An 18401-nucleotide genomic window follows, 5' to 3' on the forward strand; every position below is an offset into this window, starting at 1 on the left:
CAAGATCCCTCTGAAACCTTGCTATATTGGCTTCTTCCCCTCTATCAGTGCATTCCAGGCATTTTCACGTTCTGTCTGGAACAGCAGAAATAAACTTACCTATCACATCTCCTGAACTTTCTCCCTTTTACCTAAAACCTACGGTCCTGAGTGATTGATATTTCTCCTCTGGGTGGGGGAAGGGTGTGGGGGTTGGGGGAAGCCTCTAGCTGTCCTTCTATCTATGCCTCTGATAACTTTGTAAATATCTATCAGGTAGCCCCATAGCCAGTGATGCCCAGGTGCAAATAAACCATGTGTGTTCAATTTCTCCTTCCGGGTAATACCCTCCAAACCAGACAATATGCTGGTAAAACTTTTCCATACCCTCTCCAACACTTCAGCATCGTGTGGCAACCAGTACTGTACACAATATTCTAAATGTACTTTGAACTAAGTTTCTCTACAGCTGCAATGTGACCTGCTAATTTTCATACTGCATACTCCGATGCATGTCTGCAATTTTGCCATCAGTCTTCTTGATCACCCTCTCCACCCATGTTACCACTTTCAGGGAACTGTGGAGCTGTACACCAAAATCCTTCGGATGTTGATGCAATCAATAGTTTTTCCATCCACTTTATACTTCTCTCCTGCATTAGACCTTCCAAAATGTATCACGTCACAACTCTCCAGATAAAGTTACATCTGTGTTTTCTCTGTCCAAGTCTGCAGCTGACATATATCCTGCTGTATTATCTGGCAATCATCCTCACAATCTGCAACTCCGCCAAACTATTTACAGATCTCCAGTCACAAAAACACTGTTCCACCACTACTCTGTATTCTATGACCAAACAGTTCTCTATCCATCTTACTAACTGACCACTGATCCCATTTCACTTCACCTTCTGCATGAGCCTGCCATAAGGAACCATATCAAAGGACTTGCTAATGTCCAATTGACCAACATTCAGCCCCATGCTCTCATCAATCAATTTTGTCACTTCCTCAAAACATTCAATTGAGTTTATGAGACATGATCCTCCCCACGCAACTGTGTTGCCTGTTGCTAGTAAGTCCATACTAGAGTACTATTGGAGCTGCACTCATTCAGACAAGTGATTATTCCATCATATTCCTGACATGAACCTTGCAGAGTAGATTGTATTCCCTACAGTGTGGAAACAGGCCCTTTGGCCTAACCAGTCCACATCAACCCTGTGAAGAGTAACCCACGCACATCCAATTCCCTCTGACTAAAACACTTAAAAAATTAGCATGGCCAATTCACCTGGCCTGCGGGAGGAAACCCATGCAGACACGGGGGGAATGTGCAAACTCCACACAGACGGTCGCCTGAGGCCGGAATCGAACCCAGGACCTTGGCGCTGTGAGCCACCATGCCACTCTTGATGGTTCCCGTAGAGTGGGACTTATGATGGGCCGTGATGGTTACTGTACAGTGGGAGGTATGTTAATCTGATGGTTACTGTACAGTGGGAGGTCTGTCTGGCTGTGAGGTTGAAGAGTGTATGAGCTGTACAGAGTATGATTCTACTCCTGCCGATGGCCCTTGCACCTCATGGCTGCATCATCATTGTTTATTCAATCTGTTTACAGTCTGTCCCACTCAGTATTTAAGGGGCTACATATCGTGGCGAGGAGGGCCTGCAAAATGTGAAGGTCGCCCTTGCTCCCCATTGTGGAGTGACCATTCTTACTGATATTTGAAATGGAGAGGTGTATCTGCAGCAGGCAGATCGGTGGCGATGTGGTCAATTATATGTTCCCCTTTTATTGATTCCACCATAATCTGCCACAGAGCAGTCTAGCAGCCACTGCATCCAGCATCAATGCTGAACACTATCATTAGATTGGATTCCATATAGTATGGGAACTGGCCCTTCGGCCCAACCAGTCCACACTGACCCTCCGAAGAGCAACACACGCCTTTCTGACTAATGCACTGAACACTATGGGCAGTTTACCATGGCCAATTCACCAGAGCTGCACATCTTTGGACTGTGGGAGGAAACCCACGCAGACAGAGGGAGCATGTGCAAACTCCACACAGGCAGTTGCCCGAGGCTGGAATCAAAGCTGGGACCCTAGTGCTATAAAGCAGCAGTGCTAACCACTGAGCCACCATGCCACCGTATATTGACTATGTAGCAAGGAGCTGTCCCCCTCTGCCTGGCTGTGTCCTGTCAGTGGGACTGAACCTACCAGAGAGGGTGGTGATGTTGCCTGGGACATAGTCCTGTTCACAGAATCCTGCAATACAGACAATATCTGACTGTTGCTTGATTAGTTAATGGGAAATATATAACAGGTCACTTTCACATTTTCTGTAATGAAGAGTTAATATCACTTGATTTCTTACATATTTTAAAATAAACCAAATATCATTCTTTTTCAGTTGAAAATAATTGAAGTGAACAATAATTGAAATACCAGAGCGCACACCTAACTATTACACAATTCAGTGACTGTAGTAAACAGCCGATTCATGTTCAGGTCAGTGAACACACCATCTTGCAGGCAGCAAAGCTGTTGGAAATGACTTTGAGGAAAAGCCTGAATTCAGACACAATGTTACTGGCCTCACCATGACCTCCAAAACACTGGCAATCTCCAAAATCAGTCCAGAGAGCTCCTAAACTGGAGCTGGGCAGTTTCTCACACAATCCCTCACAATAGACTGGTTAGAGACATACCTGAACAACGGGGAGATGTGAGTGGGGCAGACTGGTCAATGGACTAGCACATGGCGCTGGTCCAGACACAGTTCAATATTTATAACAACGACCTGTAAACAGCCATGTCTTGCAAGTATATCTTTTCTTGTGTGCCACCTAAATTCTGTAATTCTGCACCTTGGACCTGATCCTGAATGAATGTGTTTTGAAGGTGATGGACTCCTGCAGCACATGGCATCTGACATTGAATCCATCATAAACCACATCCAGTGTATGTTAGCCCCACAATGTCAGTATCCAAACAGAATTGTACAGCTCCATTGATGGCCGCATGATCCCAGCCCAACGAGCTTGAGTTTGACTTGAGCCGGTTATTTCTGTGTAAATGTTTGCAGCTTTGTTCTAACCGTTAACAGCCATGAAGTAAAGTCTCTTTCCTGAAGGTCCGATATCCTTTCATAATACCAACTTTTCGATTGTCCAATAAGCACAAAATCCAACCATTTATTCAGTAAACTGTTATAACAACAATATGATGAAAACTCACAGTAAGGAGCATTGAAATGATGAGTCGCATTGCCACACCCAAGACCAAATTGTTATTAAGTACAAGGACTTTGAAAATATACAATTATTTTCCCTTGAATTAATATTGTTAACTAATAGTCGATTCTCCTGCTCCTCAGATGCTACCTGAACATCCGAGTGTTTTTTTTCAGAACCACACTTTTTGACTCTTATCTCTAGCATCTGCTGTCCTCACTTTCTCCCTGCTAATATTCACTCATAATCATTTTCGTGACAACAGTATCACTGTGTTTAAACATGTTCCAGTCAGATATGAGTACGTTTTCAGTTGCTTCTGTCTATCTCGGAGCTCAGTATTGTGGGATGAGATTGCCAGTGTCTGTGTGATGCTTGGTGTTTAGGCCATGCCTCTGAGAGACTGACAGATTATTTCAAACAGCATATCCCTTCAGCTGTTCACAACAAGCAAGGTACTGCCTGGACCAACCAGCCTGAGCTCACAAAACCCAAAACTCAGTGTCCAGCATTGAACAGGTCGAGATATTTTTTTTAATGTTAATTTATTCATGCAATGTGATTGGAACGGCATTTATTGATAGATAGCGAACTTGAAACAGTGACACTGAAGGAACGGCAATACACTTCCCATTCAGGATGGTAGATGGCTTGGAACTGAAGCGAACATGGTGGGGGTCCCGTGTATCTGCTTCCTTTGTCCTTCTTGATGGCCGGGGGTCCAGAGGTACGTTGTAAGGAGCCTTGGTAAAGTTCTGCAGAGCACCGTGTAGATGGCAGGTATTGCTGCTACTGAGTGTCAGTGGATGAGGGGTGAAGCTGCATTCACACAGGTAAATGGAAGTATTTAATCACACACACATTCAACATGTGTCTTAGCAATAGGGGACAGGCTTTCGGAAATTTTGAGGTGAGTTATGCATGCAGAAGTTCTCGCCCCTTGACACATTCCTGTAGCCAATGAATTTATATGCTTCAAAACGTGGCGCTGGAAAAGCAAAACAGGTCAGGCAGCATCTGAGGTACAGGAGAGTCAATGTTTCAGCATAAGCCCTTCACAGAAATGGGTAATGAAATCATATGGTCAGTCCAGTTCAGGTTAACGGTAATCCCCGCGATATTGCATTTTGTATGTTCAGTTATGGTGGTGGCATTGAACGTTAGAGGGTGTGGTTCAATATTCCATTGTTAGAAGTAATCGTTGTCTGGCAAATGTGTAATGGAAATGGTATTGTCACTGTTAAGCACACACCTGCATATTTCCAGGTCCTGGTACATTTGCACAAGGACTGCTTCAGTATCTGAGTAAATCACGAATGGTGTTGAATGTTGCATAATCATTGGCAAACATGCCCACTTGTGATTTTTCAGTCATTTATGAAGCAGTTGAAAATTATTGGGCCTAGGGCAGAGAGCACTCTTATAGCTCACTGATGCTGCCCCTCTCTCTGAGTTAGGAAGCTTGCTTCTAGTTCCACCTTATCCAGAGGTGTCTAACAACATATCTAAATAGAATAATATTACAATATCTAACCCAAGGAGTGGAGTGAGGACTTGGTCAGCACAATCAGTTGGACGGCTAGTTTGTAATGCAGGTTAATACTAACAGTGTGGGTTCAATGCTGCACTGACAGAGGTGACTGAAAAGGGCTGTCCGACCCAACATTTCCCTTACTTGAGGCATTATGACTGTCCAGTTAAACTACCGCCTGTCGTCTTTGTCTAACGAGAGAGCAGCCCTATCATCCTGAAAGAGTATGGTACCTTACTTTTCCATTTTCTATCTACAGGCTCACTCGAACACCAACGCAGGGGAACTGCTGCGGAGCTGTCCTGGAGCTGAGATGGCTGCTCTCCTCCAACTCCAACCCCAACCTCCTTCCTTTGTACCAGGTATAACTTCAGCCAGTGCAAACGATTCCTATTTGCTCCAGTTTTTCCGTTAATCCTGGATACGACACTTGGTCAAATGCAGTTATGATGATGTTAAGTGCAGTCACTATTGCCTCACCTCTAGAATTCAGCTGCGTGGTCTCTTGTTGTACATCGTTAAACCAAGGCTTCAATGAGCCCAAGGGATGAGGGCCCAAACTGAGCTTCAGTGAGCAAGTTGGTGCTGAGGAAGTGCTGCTTGATCCCACTGTGTGACATCTGCCATCCCTTTATTAATGACAGGGATTAGAGCAATGGGGCAGCCATTGATTGTCTGATGGTTTGTCTCTGTGTGTACAGGACACACCTGGATAGTTTCCCTCATGGACAGGTGGATGCCAGTGCTGTATCCCAGCAGGAACAGCTTGAATGGAATGTTATCAGCGCCAACAGCCTTTGCATTCCCCATCCCTCCAGCCGTTTGGAATTACCACACACAGTGAATCGAATTAGCTGAAGACTGCCATCTGGGGGAGACTAATGTAGATCATCCTATCGATACTTCTGTCTGAACATTGTTGTGGTTGTTTCAGCCTGAACTTTTCTATCGTCGTGTTGGACTCTTCCATCATTGAGGAAGGTGATATGTGGGCATCCCCCTCCTCCAATGAGTTGTTTGATTGACACCACCATTCAACCTGACTGCATGTGACAGGATTGCGGAGACTAGGTCAGATTAGGTTAGATCTGTCTGTCACTAGCTGTTTATGTTATTTGGTGAGAAAGTGGTCCTATTTGGTAATGTCACCTCATTTTGAGGTGTACCTGGTGCTGCTCTTGGCCAGCCCTCCTGTATTCTCCATTGAACAAGGGTTTATCCCCTGGCCTGATGGTCAGGGTAAAGTAGACCATATGCCAGGCAGTGACAGTGAAAATTGTGCTGGAGTACTATTCTGCTGCTGTAATGACCCAAAGCACCTCACACAGGGTAATGCTGAGTTCTAGATCGCTTCAAAATCTGTCCCGTTCAGCATAGTAATAGTATCTCTCACATGTGCGCTCACGCGTGTACACACACACACTATTCACAATAGGTCTTTGTCTCCAGAAATATTGTGTGCATTAATCATTATTCCCAATATGGTCATCGATCAATGTCTTTGCAGCCATGGTGAAGATGAGGTCAAGTATGTTTCTCCCTGTCAGTCGTTCCCTCCCCACCCGGTGCATGCCCAGTCTCGCAGCTATGTTCTTTTGGACATGACCATCTTGGTCCAGAATGCTGCTGCTGAGCCTTTCTTGGTGGTGAATTTGAAATTGCCCACCCAGTATACTTTCTCCAGCTCATTCACTCTGTCAGTGCATTCTCCAAGTGTTCAATGGAGAGGGACACTGAACCATTAGCTGAGAGAAGGGAGTCAGCAGGACGTTTCCGTGTCTATGTTTGATCTGACACGTGAGGCTTCGTTATGTCACGTTGCTGCTTGAGTAGTCTGTAGGACGTCTCTTCCACATTTAGCCCTAGTCCCCAGATGTTAAGAAGGAGGGATTTCCAGTGTCCAGTGTCTGCAGGGCTTTTAATTTTTTGCCACTGTCAATCGAAGGGTCTCTTCTGTGCTGTATGGCATTTACTCTATAACTCTTGTGATTGGACAGGCCAAGGTCTCACTCCTTCAGTTCCTCCAAGTGCCTTGTCTATTCCATAGATTTTCAAAGTTTGTGCGAAGATTTGTAGCTCGGGTGCTCGTTGTTGTGGTTCTGTTCGCCGAGCTGGAAGTTTTTGTTGCAAACGTTTCGTCCCTTGGCTAGGCGACATCATCAGTGCTTGGGAGCCTCCTGCGAAGCGTTTCTTTGATGTTTCCTCCGGTGTTTATAGTGGTCTGTCCCTGCCGCTTCCGGTTGTCAGTTTCAGCTGTCCGCTGTAGTGGTTGGTATATTGGGTCCAGGTCGGTGTGTTTGTTGATGGTGTTTGTGGATCCTAGAGGCATGGCATTCATCCACAAACTCCATCAACAAACACATCGACCTGGACCCAATATACCAACCACTACAGCGGACAGCTGAAACTGACAACCGGAAGCGGCAGGGACAGACTACTATAAACACCGGAGGAAACATCAAAGAAGCGCTTCGCAGGAGGCTCCCAAGCACTGATGATGTCGCCTAGCCAGGGGACGAAACGTTTGCAACAAAAACTTCCAGCTCGGCGAACAGAACCAATATTCCATAGATTTCTACAATATTGTCTCTATTAAGACATTGCACAATTCCATTTTTAAACTATTTACGTGTATCTCTGTATCTTTCCCTGTCATCTCCTCTAGCCGCTACATCCATCTGTATTTCAGGAACCCTCTGTATCACTACAAACTTTATATCATATTACAGCCTCATCTATCACTGTAAACTCCGCCAACACCTACACCCCTCCCTATCTCTCTAAATTCCAGCTGCTTCACCTTTCCCCATATCCTGTGAATGAGTTCAAAATATCTCACTAACCTATTCTAGCATGTACAGGCCACACTATTTCTGTAATACCTCCAGTCTTACTTTCCTCTCTCTGTAACATCTCGCACCTTGCTTTCCTATCTCTGTAACATCTCGCACCTTGCTTTCCTATCTCTATTACGTTTCCAGCCTTGTTTTCCCTCTCTCTCTCTAACATTTCCATCCTTTCTATAGTCTCTCTGTAACATGTTCAGCCTTTCTTTCCTATCTCTATTGCATCTCTAGTCTTGCTTTCCTCTCTCTAAAACATCTCCAGCCTTGCCTTCCTATTTCTGTAACATCTAGAACCTTGTTTTCCTCTATCTGTAACATCTCCAGCCTTTCATTCCCACCTCTGTAACATATCTTGCCTTGCTTTCCTATCTCTTGAAACATCTCCAGCCTTGCTTTCTTCTCTCTCCGTAACATCTCCAGCCTTGCTTTCTTCTCTCTCCGTAACATCTCCAGCCTTGCTTTCTTCTCTCTCCGTAACATCTCCAGCCTTGCTTTCTTCTCTCTCCGTAACATCTCCAGCCTTGCTTTCTTCTCTCTCCGTAACATCTCTAGCCTTGCTTTCTTTTCTCTGCAACATCTCCGGCCTTGCTTTCCTCTCTCTCCGTAACATCTCTTGCCTTGCTTTCCTATCTCTGTCACATCTCCAGCCTTGCTTTCCTTTCTCTGCAACATATCCAGCCTTGCTTTCCCCTCTCTCCGTAACATCTCCATTCTTGCTTTCCTCTCTCTGTCACATCTCCCGCCTTGCTTTTCTCTCTCTCTGTAACATCTCCAGCCTTGGTTTTCTCTCTTTCTGCAACATCTCCAGCCTTACTTTCCTCTCTCCCTGTAACATCTCAAACATTGCTTTACTCTCTCCCTGTAACATCTCCAGCTTTGCTTTCCTATCTCTGTAACACCTCCTGCCTTGTTTTCCTCTCTCTGTAGCATCTCCAGCCTTGCGTTCCTCTCTCCCTGTAACATCTCCAGCTTTGCTTTCCTACCTCTGTAACATCTCCAGCCTGGTTTCCTTCATACCTCAGTGAATTGGTTATATATTTGCTTCTGCATTTTCATCTTTCTGGGGCTCTATAAAATATCCCCAGCAGTGTGCCTGTCATCATTTGGAACCTCACCTGGACCCAAAAAGCCTCATTTGAAGACACGTCCAAGATATCATCTCTCCTTACTGCAGTAACTGTTCTTTGATTAATAATGCAACAGCACCTCCTCTTTAAAACCCTCTCCTGTCCTGACTATAATTCCAGTACAACAGAATACTGAGTTGTTAGCCCTGACCTCCCTCAAACACGTCTCTGTAATGGCAAAAAATATTCCACCTCCACATGTCGACTCATGCCATTGTCACAACAGTCTGTCTGATAATATTCCCAGCATTCATGTAAGCTGGAATATAACACCTGGAATACTCTGTGTATCGGAGTTCCTCAATCATTCACTATTTGTTATCAGGCTGCCCAAACCATGAACCAAAATTGTAACTATGGGACTGAATGAATATTTGTTGAATTGTAATTTTTTTAAAAAAAAGAAAGTATTCATCAAGTGCAACTTTCCAGAACTGAGCAGTCAGCTCCACATACAATGAGTATCTGATGGTTAATTCTCCCTCCGTGTGCAGAGGGGACAGCCCTCAGTAATGGATAAAGTGAAGACTGCAGTTGATGGAGATCAGAGTCGAAAAGTGTGGTATTGGAAAAGCACAGCATGTCAGGCAACATCCGAGGAGCAGGAGAGTCGATAGTTCGGCCATGAGCTCTTTATCAGGAAGGCATTGGTGCATTCCTTTTTTTTGATTCTGTGATTTGCAGGCCGTTGGGAACCATACTTGCTCAGCAAGACAGCACTGTATATAGCACTGAAAACGAAAGCAGTCAATCAATTGGTTGGACAGCGTGTAGACAGGTTGAGGGGAAATACAGAGTGATTGACGTACAAACATAAGGATGGATAAATCCCCTGGGCCAGAGGAGGTATACACAAGGTTACTCCAGGAGGTGATGGAAGAGATTGGTGTGACTTTGGTAATAATATAAGCGTCTTCATTGTTCACTGGAGTAGTGCCAGATGTTTGGGGGTGGCAAATGTTATCCCCTTGTTCAGGTAAGGGAATAGGGATAACCCTGGGAATGATAGAATAGTCAGTCTTACACCAGTGGAGGGCAAAGTATTGGAGACGATTCTGAGAGACAGGATTTACAATTACTTAAAAAAACCATAGTATGGTCAGCATGGCTTTTTGAAGAGCAGATCATGCCTCACAAACCTTATTGAATTCTTTGAAGATGAGAAAAAACATGTTGATGAAGATAGACCAGTAGATGTGGTGAACACGAATTTTAGAAGGCGTTTGATAAGGTTCCCCTTTGTGGGCTCATTCAGAAGTTAAGGAGGCATGGGACGCAGGGAAATTTGGCTCCCTGGATACGGGCGTGGCTGGCCCATAGAAGACAGAGGGTGATAGCAGATGGAAAGTATTCAGCCTGGAGGTCAAGGAACAGTGGCGTTCCACAGGGATCGGTTCTGGGGCCTGTGCTGTTTGTGATTTTTATAAATGACTTTGATGAGGAAGTGGAATGGTGGGTTAGAAAGTTTGCCGATGGCATGAAGGTTGATGGAGTTCTGGATAGTGTGGTGGGATGTTGTAGTTTGCAACAGGACATTGACAGGATACAGAGCTGTGCTGATAAGTGGTAGATAGAGTTTAACCATTAAAAGTGTGAATTGATTTAATTAGGAAAGGTTGCATTGCATACAGGGTTAAAGGCAGAATTATTGGCAGTGTGGAGCAACAGGGATCTTGGGGTCCATGTCCGTAGTTTCCTCAGTGTTGCCACTGACATTGATAAGGTTGTTACGGAGATGTATGGTGTGTTGGCTTTCATTATGGGGGAATATGTTTAAGAGCGGCGAGTTTAATGCTTAGGTCAATAAAGCTGTGGTTCAACCACACTAGGAGTATTGTGTTCGGATCTGGTTGCCTCAGTATAGGAAACTTGTGGAAGCCTCAGACAGTGCCGAGAGGAGATTTACCAGGATGCTGCCAGGACTGGAGGACATGTCTTAGAGAGAAAGTTTGAGGGAGCTGGGCTTTTCTCCCTGGAGCGAAGAAGGATGAGAGGTGACTTGATAGAGGTGTACAAGATGTTGAGAGACGTAGATAGATTGGATAGCCAAAGTCTTTTCCCATGGCAGAAGTGGCTATCAACAAGGGCCGTAATTTTAAGGTGATTGGAGAAAGGTTTCGGGGGCTGTCAGAGATAGGTTCTTTACACAGAAAGTGGTGGGGGCGGAATGTACCGCCAGTGGTGGCAGTAGAGTCAGATACATTAGAGATATTTAAGAAGACTCTTGGACAGGCACATGGACGTTAGTACACTGAAGGTTATGTAGGTTAGTCTGATCTTAGTGTAGGATAAAAGGCTGCCAAAACATTGAGAGCTGAAGCGCCTGCACTGTGCTGTACTGTTCTATGTTCCAAGTTTCACTCAGTTTGTGGCTTCTCGTCGGTTGGTGAATGTGGGAGGAAGTGAGGCGGGTGAGGGAGTGAGGTGTGTGAGGTCAGGAATCTGGGGTGGGGCGTTAGACCAAGACTTCCAATTTTGATGTGCTTTGTTACATTCACCTGAATGTCAGCACAATATGTGAGGTTTCCAAGACCAGAGAAAATCCACCAAGTTTAGTTATTAAAACGATTCTTGGCTTGCCATTTGCTCCTGGTTTCTTCAGATACATTCTGTTGGATGACCTATGAATTAGTATCTGAGCATCCACAGGCATGTACAATTTTATTTTGATCCTGGTTAATGTGAAGGTACATTTAGTGGATATAGTTTCAGAGGGTTCACCGTGAGACATAAGATGCTGCAATAGACTGTCAATTGTGAACGTTTTCACCCAGTGTCTGGTCCAGGAGGCAGATGTATGGAATCTGGAGGTCATGCCAGATGCCATCACCATAAGTAACGTGTGTGATGTGATTATGACACTCCATGTCCATACATCTGCTCCCTGGGCCAGGCTCTGACTGATGATGAATTTATAAGGCATGGTTCCTGGTCAGTCAGTGGTGTCTAATTTAGACAGCATTTGTATCTACACTGAGAGCAGTGGTAGCCTGTTGGCTAGTTTCCTCCTGCTCAAGGCGGATCCCAAATGAATCTCTGTCAGAGAATGTTTGAATGACTGCCCTGACCCAGGTTGGAAACTGTCTGGTCAGATTCAGGAGCAGGCCAGTGTCTCACTCAGTGCCACAGGCAGCTGTGAAGTCCAGTAGCACTTTACCCAAATTCAGGCCTTTTGGAATCCACTTTTAATGATGGTCATGATGCAAAGTCATAGGTTTACTGATCTGAACAATGATCAGGAGTTTGCCATGTTTGTGAATTGGGCAATAATAAGATATGAGCTACAATTATTCAACTGAACAATAACTGCATCATCTCTGAAACAATTAAGTTGATTCTATATTGATGGAATTAAAATATAAACACGAAAAACCTTTTATTATACAAAAGTAAGGAATCACATTTTGTTTTGTATCGAAAACGAACATGTCTGGCTATTTTGGTGATCACAATTACACATTGAATCTCAGTATTCAAATACATACATTGTCGCTCTATCATTTACAAAGTGACTGACCTCTAACTGATTACGTATTCAGATTGAACAAATGATTGAAAAATCAAATAGACTTACAACTCTTACACATTTAAATATAATCAATCAATTTAATTTCTCACCTGAAATATGTGAGCTTCAGCTATTTGCCAACAATTCTATTAGTTTTAAAATAATGATGGAAAAGGATAGACTCGATGTAAATGTTAATGTTCTAAATTGGAGAAATGCCAATTTTGATGGTATTAGACAATAACTTTCAAAAGCTGATGGCAGCAGATGTTTGCAGGGAAAGGGATGGCTGGAAAATGGAAAGCCATCAGAAATGAGATAATGAGAGTCCAGAGACAATATATTCCTGTTAGGATGAAAGGAAAGGCTGGTAGGTATAGAGAATGCTGAATGACTAATGAGATTGAGGGTCTGGTTAAGAAAAAAGAGGAAGCATATGACAGGTACAGGCAGGATAGGTCGAGTCAATCCTTAGAAGAGTATAAAGGCAGTAGGAGTATACTAGAGAGGGAAGTCGGGAAATCAAAAAGGGGACATGAGATAGTTTTGGCAAATACATTTAGGGCGAATCCAAAAGGACTTTACAAATACATTGAGGACAAAAGGATAAATAGGGAGAGAATAGAGCTCTCAAAGTTCAGCAAGACAGCCTTTGTGTGGAGCTGCAGGAATTAGGGGAGATACTAAATGAGTACTTTGTATCAGTGTTTACTCAAGAGAATGATACGAAAGTCGGAGGAGTTGTTGACAGTGAGGAAGCATGTGGCAGGTTACAGCAGGATATAGAGAAGCTGCAGAGCTGGGCAGAAAGGTGGCAGATGGAATTCAATGTAGCTAAGTGCGAGGTGATTCACTTTGGGAAGAATAACAAAAAGATGGGGTACTGGGCTAATGGTCGGATACTTGGTAGTGTGGATGAGCAGAGGGATCTTGGTGTCCATGTACACAGATCTCTGAAAGTTGCCACCCAGGTAAATAGTGCGGTGAGGAAGGCATATGGCGTACTGGCTTTTATTGGTAGAGGAATTGAGTTCCGGAGTCCTGAGGTCATGATGCAGTTGTATAAGACTCTGGTACGGCCGCATCTGGAATATTGTGTGCAGTTTTGGTCGCCATACTATAGGAAGGATGTGGAGGCATTGGAACGGGTGCAGAGGAGGTTTACCAGGATGTTGCCTGGTATGGAAGGAAAATCGTATGAGGAAAGACTGAGGCACTTGGGGCTGTTTTCACTAGAGAAAAGAAGGTTTAGGGGTGACTTGATTGAGGTGTACAAGATGATTAGGGGGTTAGATAGGGTCGACAGTATGAACCTTTTCCCGCGTATTGAGTCGGGTATTACAAGGGGGCATAGCTTTAAATTAAGGGGGGGTAGATATAGGACTGATGTTAGGGGTAGGTTCTTCACTCAGCGAGTTGTTAGTTCATGGAATGCCCTGCCAGTAACAGTGGTGGACTCTCCCTCTTTATGGGCATTTAAGAGGGCATTGGATAGGTATATGGAGGATAGTGGGTTAGTGTAGTTTAGGTGGGCTTGGATCGGCGCAACATCGAGGGCCCAAGGGCCTGTACTGCGCTGTATTCTTCTATGTTCTATGTTCTAGAAGGACATGGGCGATGTAGATATACAGAGGAATAAATGGTGACATCTTTAAAAATGTTCATATTACAGAGTAGGAAGTGTTGATGTCTTGAAATGCATAAATTTGGATAAATCCCCAGGACCCGATCGATCAGGTGTAGCCTAGAACTCTGTGGGAAGCTAGAGAACTGATTGCTGGGCCTCTTGCTGAGATACTTGTACCATTGATAGCCACAAGTGAGGAGCCAGAAGACTGGAGGTTGGCAAACGTGGTGCCACAGTTTAAGAAAAGTGGTAAGGACAAGCCAGTGAGACTGACGTCAGTGGAGGGCATGTTGTTGCAGGGAATCCTGAGGGACAGGATGAACCTTTATTTGGAAAGGCAAAGACTCATTAGGGATAGTCAACATGGCTTTGTGCGTGGGAAATCATGTCTCACTAACTTGATTGATTTTTTTGCAGAAGTAACAAAGAGAATTGATGCGAGCAGAGCGGTGGACGTGATCTATATGGACTTCAGTAAGGCATTCGATAAGGTTCCCCATGGAAGACTGGTTAGCAAGGTTAGATTTCATTGGAGTACAGGGAGAACTAGCCAGTTGGATATAGAGCTGGCTAATGGTAGAAGACAGAGGCTGGTGGTGGAGTGTTGTTTTTCAGATTGGAGGCATGTGACCAGTGGAGTGTCACAAGGATCGATGCTGGGTCCACTACTTTTTGTCATTTATATAAATGATTTGCATGTGTGTATAAGAGGTATAGTTAGCAAATTTACTGATGACAACAAAATTGGAGGTATACTGGACATTGAAGAAGGTTACCTCAGATTACAAGAGGATCTTGATCATATGGGCCAATGGGCTGAGGAGTGGCAGATGGAGTTTAATTTAGATAAATGTGAGATGCTACATTTGGGGAAAGCAAATCTTAGCAGGACTAATACTCTTAATGGTGAGGTCCAATGGAGTGTTGCTGAACAAAGAGACCTTGGAGTGCAGGTTCATTGTTCCTTGGAAGTAGAGGAACAGGTAGGTAGGTTAGTGAAGAAGGCATTTGGTATGCTTTCCCTAATTGGTCAGAGCATTGAGTACAGGAGTTGTGAGGTCATGTTGCAGCTGTAAAGGACATTGGTTAGGCAACTTTTGGAATATTGCATGCAATTCTGTTCCCCTTCATATCGGTAGGATGTTGTGAATCTTGGAAGTGTTCTAAGAAGTTTTACAAGCATGTTGCCAAGGTTGGAGTGTTTGAGCTATAGATGGTGGTTGAATGGGCTATGGCTATTTTCCCTGGAACGTTGGAGACTGAAGGGTGACCTTAAAGAGGTTATAAAATCATGAGGGCCATGAATGTGGAGATAGACAAGGTCTTTTCCCTGGTGTGGGGGAGTCCAGAACTAGAGGGCATAGGTTTAGGTTGGGAAGGAAAAATATAAAAGATATGCAAGGTGCAACCTTTCCACGCAGAGGGTGGTTTGTGTATGGAATGAGCTGCCAGAGGAAGTGGTGGAAGTTAGTACAATTGCAACATTTAGATGGTGTCTGGATAGGTATATGAATAGAAAGGATTTAGAGGGATATGGGCTGAGTGCTGGCAGGTGGGACTAGATTGGTTTGTGTTATCTGGTCGGCATTGACAGGTTGGACCGAAGGAACTGTTTCCACTCTGTACATCTCTTTGACTCTGTGACTGTAATTTAGAAATGACAATAATTTGATATGTACTGTCAAATAAATGGTTTATATCATTAAATTGTAGCATACAATAGTTGAAACCTTGCTAGTTTTAGAATGAATGATAAAAGAACAAAGAACATTCCAGCACAGGAACAGACCATTCGGCCCTCCTAGCCTGTGCTGATCCAGATCTTCCTATTTTCTAAACGTGCCACCTATTTTCTAAGAGAATGTATCCCTCTGCTGCCTGCCCATTCATGTATCTGTCAGATACATCTTAGATAACGCTATTTTGTACCTGCCCCAATCTCATCTGTTGGTAACACGTTCCAGGCTGCCACCACCATATGTGTAAGCAACTTCCCACATATATCTACCCTAAACCCTTCCCCTCTCACTTTGAACTCATGACGCCGAGTAATTGAGTTCCAAAATCTGGGGAAAAAGCTTCTTGCTATCCACTCTGTCTATATCTCTCTTGATTTTGTAGACCTCAATCAGGTTCCCCTCAACCTTTGTCTTTATAATTAAAATAATCCTAATCTACTCAATCTATCTTCATAACCAGCACCTTCCATACCAGGCAACATCCTGGTGAACCTACTCTGCACTCTAATCAAAGCATCCACATCCTTTTGGTAACGTGGTGACCAGAAATATATGCAGTATTTCAAATGTGGTGAAACCAAAGCCCTATGCAACTGTAACATGACCTGCTAACGTTTGGACTCAACAACTGATCCAATGAAGGAAAACATGCCTTATGTTGCCTTGACCAGTTTACTTATCTGCGTTGCCAACTTCAGGAAACAATGGACCCAGGTCTCACTGTATGTCAATTTTCCCCAAGATTTTTCCGTTTACTGTATTGTTGCTCTTGAACTGGATCTTCCAAAATGCAAGGCCTCGCATTTGCACAGTCTGAACTCCATCTGCCATTTCTGTGCCCATCTCTCCAATCTATCTATATTCTGCTGCATTCTCTGACATTCCCCTTCACTACCTGCTACTCCACCAATCTGGGTGTCATCTGCAAACTTGCTAATCAGGCAACCGATACCTTCCTCCAAATCATTGACAATATATCACAAACAACAGTGATCCCAGCAGAGATCGCTGTTGCATACCACTGGTCATAGGTCTCCATTTTGAGAAATCCCCTTCCACTACTACTCTCTCTCTCCTGTTGGCCAGCCAGTTCTCTATCCATCTCGATAAAACATCCTGGACCCCATACGGCATCACCTTCTCCATCAGCCTACCCTGGAGAACCTAATAAAACACCTTACTCAAGTCCCTCAGTATCTTCTCCAGTAGCTTCCATCCCATTGATCTGAGGCTTGCCAGTCTTTTAATACCTGGATAATTCCCACTATCCTTCTCAAACAAGGAGACAGCATTAGCAATGCTCCAGTCCTCCAGGAACTCACCCATGTACAAGGGTCCTGCAAAGATATTTGTTAAAGCCCCAGTTATTTCCTCGCTCACATCCCTCATTAACCTATGGTAGATCTCATCCAGACCTGGGAGCTTGTCTACATTTCTACCTTTTAGAATATCCAAAACTTCCTCCCTCTTTATGTCGACTTGACCCAGAGTACGCAAAGACCTATCCCTCACCTCAACATCCATCATGTCCCTCTCCTTGGTGAATACAGATGCAAAGTACTCGCTAAGAATCTCACCCATTTTCTCTGACTCCATGCATAACTTTCTTCCTTTGTCCTGTGTGGGCCAAACAGTTCTCGAGTTACCCTCTGGTTGCTTATATATGAAACGTAGTCTTTGGGATTTTCCTCAACCCTGTTTGCTAAAGATATCTCATGACCACTTTTATCCCTCTTAATTCCTCAATATTTACTGTGAAATGTGGTTCGTGTAAAGAAAATAAACATTTGTTCGTGCGAGTGGGAACTCAGACCTGTTTTGCGCCAAAAAATATTTGAAATCCGTCTCAGTGCAAATAAAAAGCAAGAGAAGAAACATCTTGGGAAGAGTAATTTTCAGCCACTGTCCCCCCAAAGTACTTCTGATGTTGAATATAGTGAGGGCTTGTAACAGGGGCACAATTTTAACTATGGGTGTTTTGAACATGCAAATTGACTCCATTAATCAACTTGACAGTGATATCCTCGAACAAAAATTCATGGAGTGTATGAGAGATTATTTCTGAGAGCAGGATGGCATGAAACCAACCAGAGAATGGGCTAATTTAGATTTGATATTATGTAACAAAGAAGGATTGGTGGATGAGCTTTGCCTTGGACGGAGTAAACACAACATGCTGGAGTGTCACATTCATATTGAAAGGGTGAAGACTGAGTCATAAATGAGAGTTTTAGTGTTAGGCAATGGTAATTATACTGGCCTAAGGAAGGATTTGGCCTGGATGGACTGGGGGGAGGGTGGGGTTGTGAGAAAAGAATAGGTAAAGGCAGACAGATGAAGAAATTTGGCAAATAATTAGGGAGATACTGAAGACCGAACATGAGTTGCATAACGGAAAAAAAAAATCCACATCTTGATAAGAAAGTCACGGATAACATGAAGGCAAATCCTAGTGCATATCATACTGCACATGTTAGTCACGCTATGGAGGATTGGGCAAGTCAGTGGCCTCTTGGTGTTATCACTGAATTCTTATGTGATAAGCCCAGTTAATGTTCTGGTGACCTGGGTCCAAATCCTGCCACAGCAAGTAGGGGAGCTTGAATTCAAATCTGGAATTAAGAGACTGATAGTGGTTATGAATCGATTGCCAAGAACACCCCACCTGGTTCACTAATGTCCTTTAGGTAAGGAAACTGCCATCCTTACTATAGATTCACCACTCTCAGGCTGAAGGCCTTCCTGACCGGACGTGCCACCTGAAAGAATAATCTTACGATGGGCAAAAATAAATTTACC

Source organism: Chiloscyllium plagiosum, unplaced genomic scaffold, assembly GCF_037043375.1.
Source record: "Chiloscyllium plagiosum isolate Xiang-an unplaced genomic scaffold, Cpla_swu_hap1 HiC_scaffold_38, whole genome shotgun sequence".
Taxonomy (NCBI): domain Eukaryota; kingdom Metazoa; phylum Chordata; class Chondrichthyes; order Orectolobiformes; family Hemiscylliidae; genus Chiloscyllium; species Chiloscyllium plagiosum.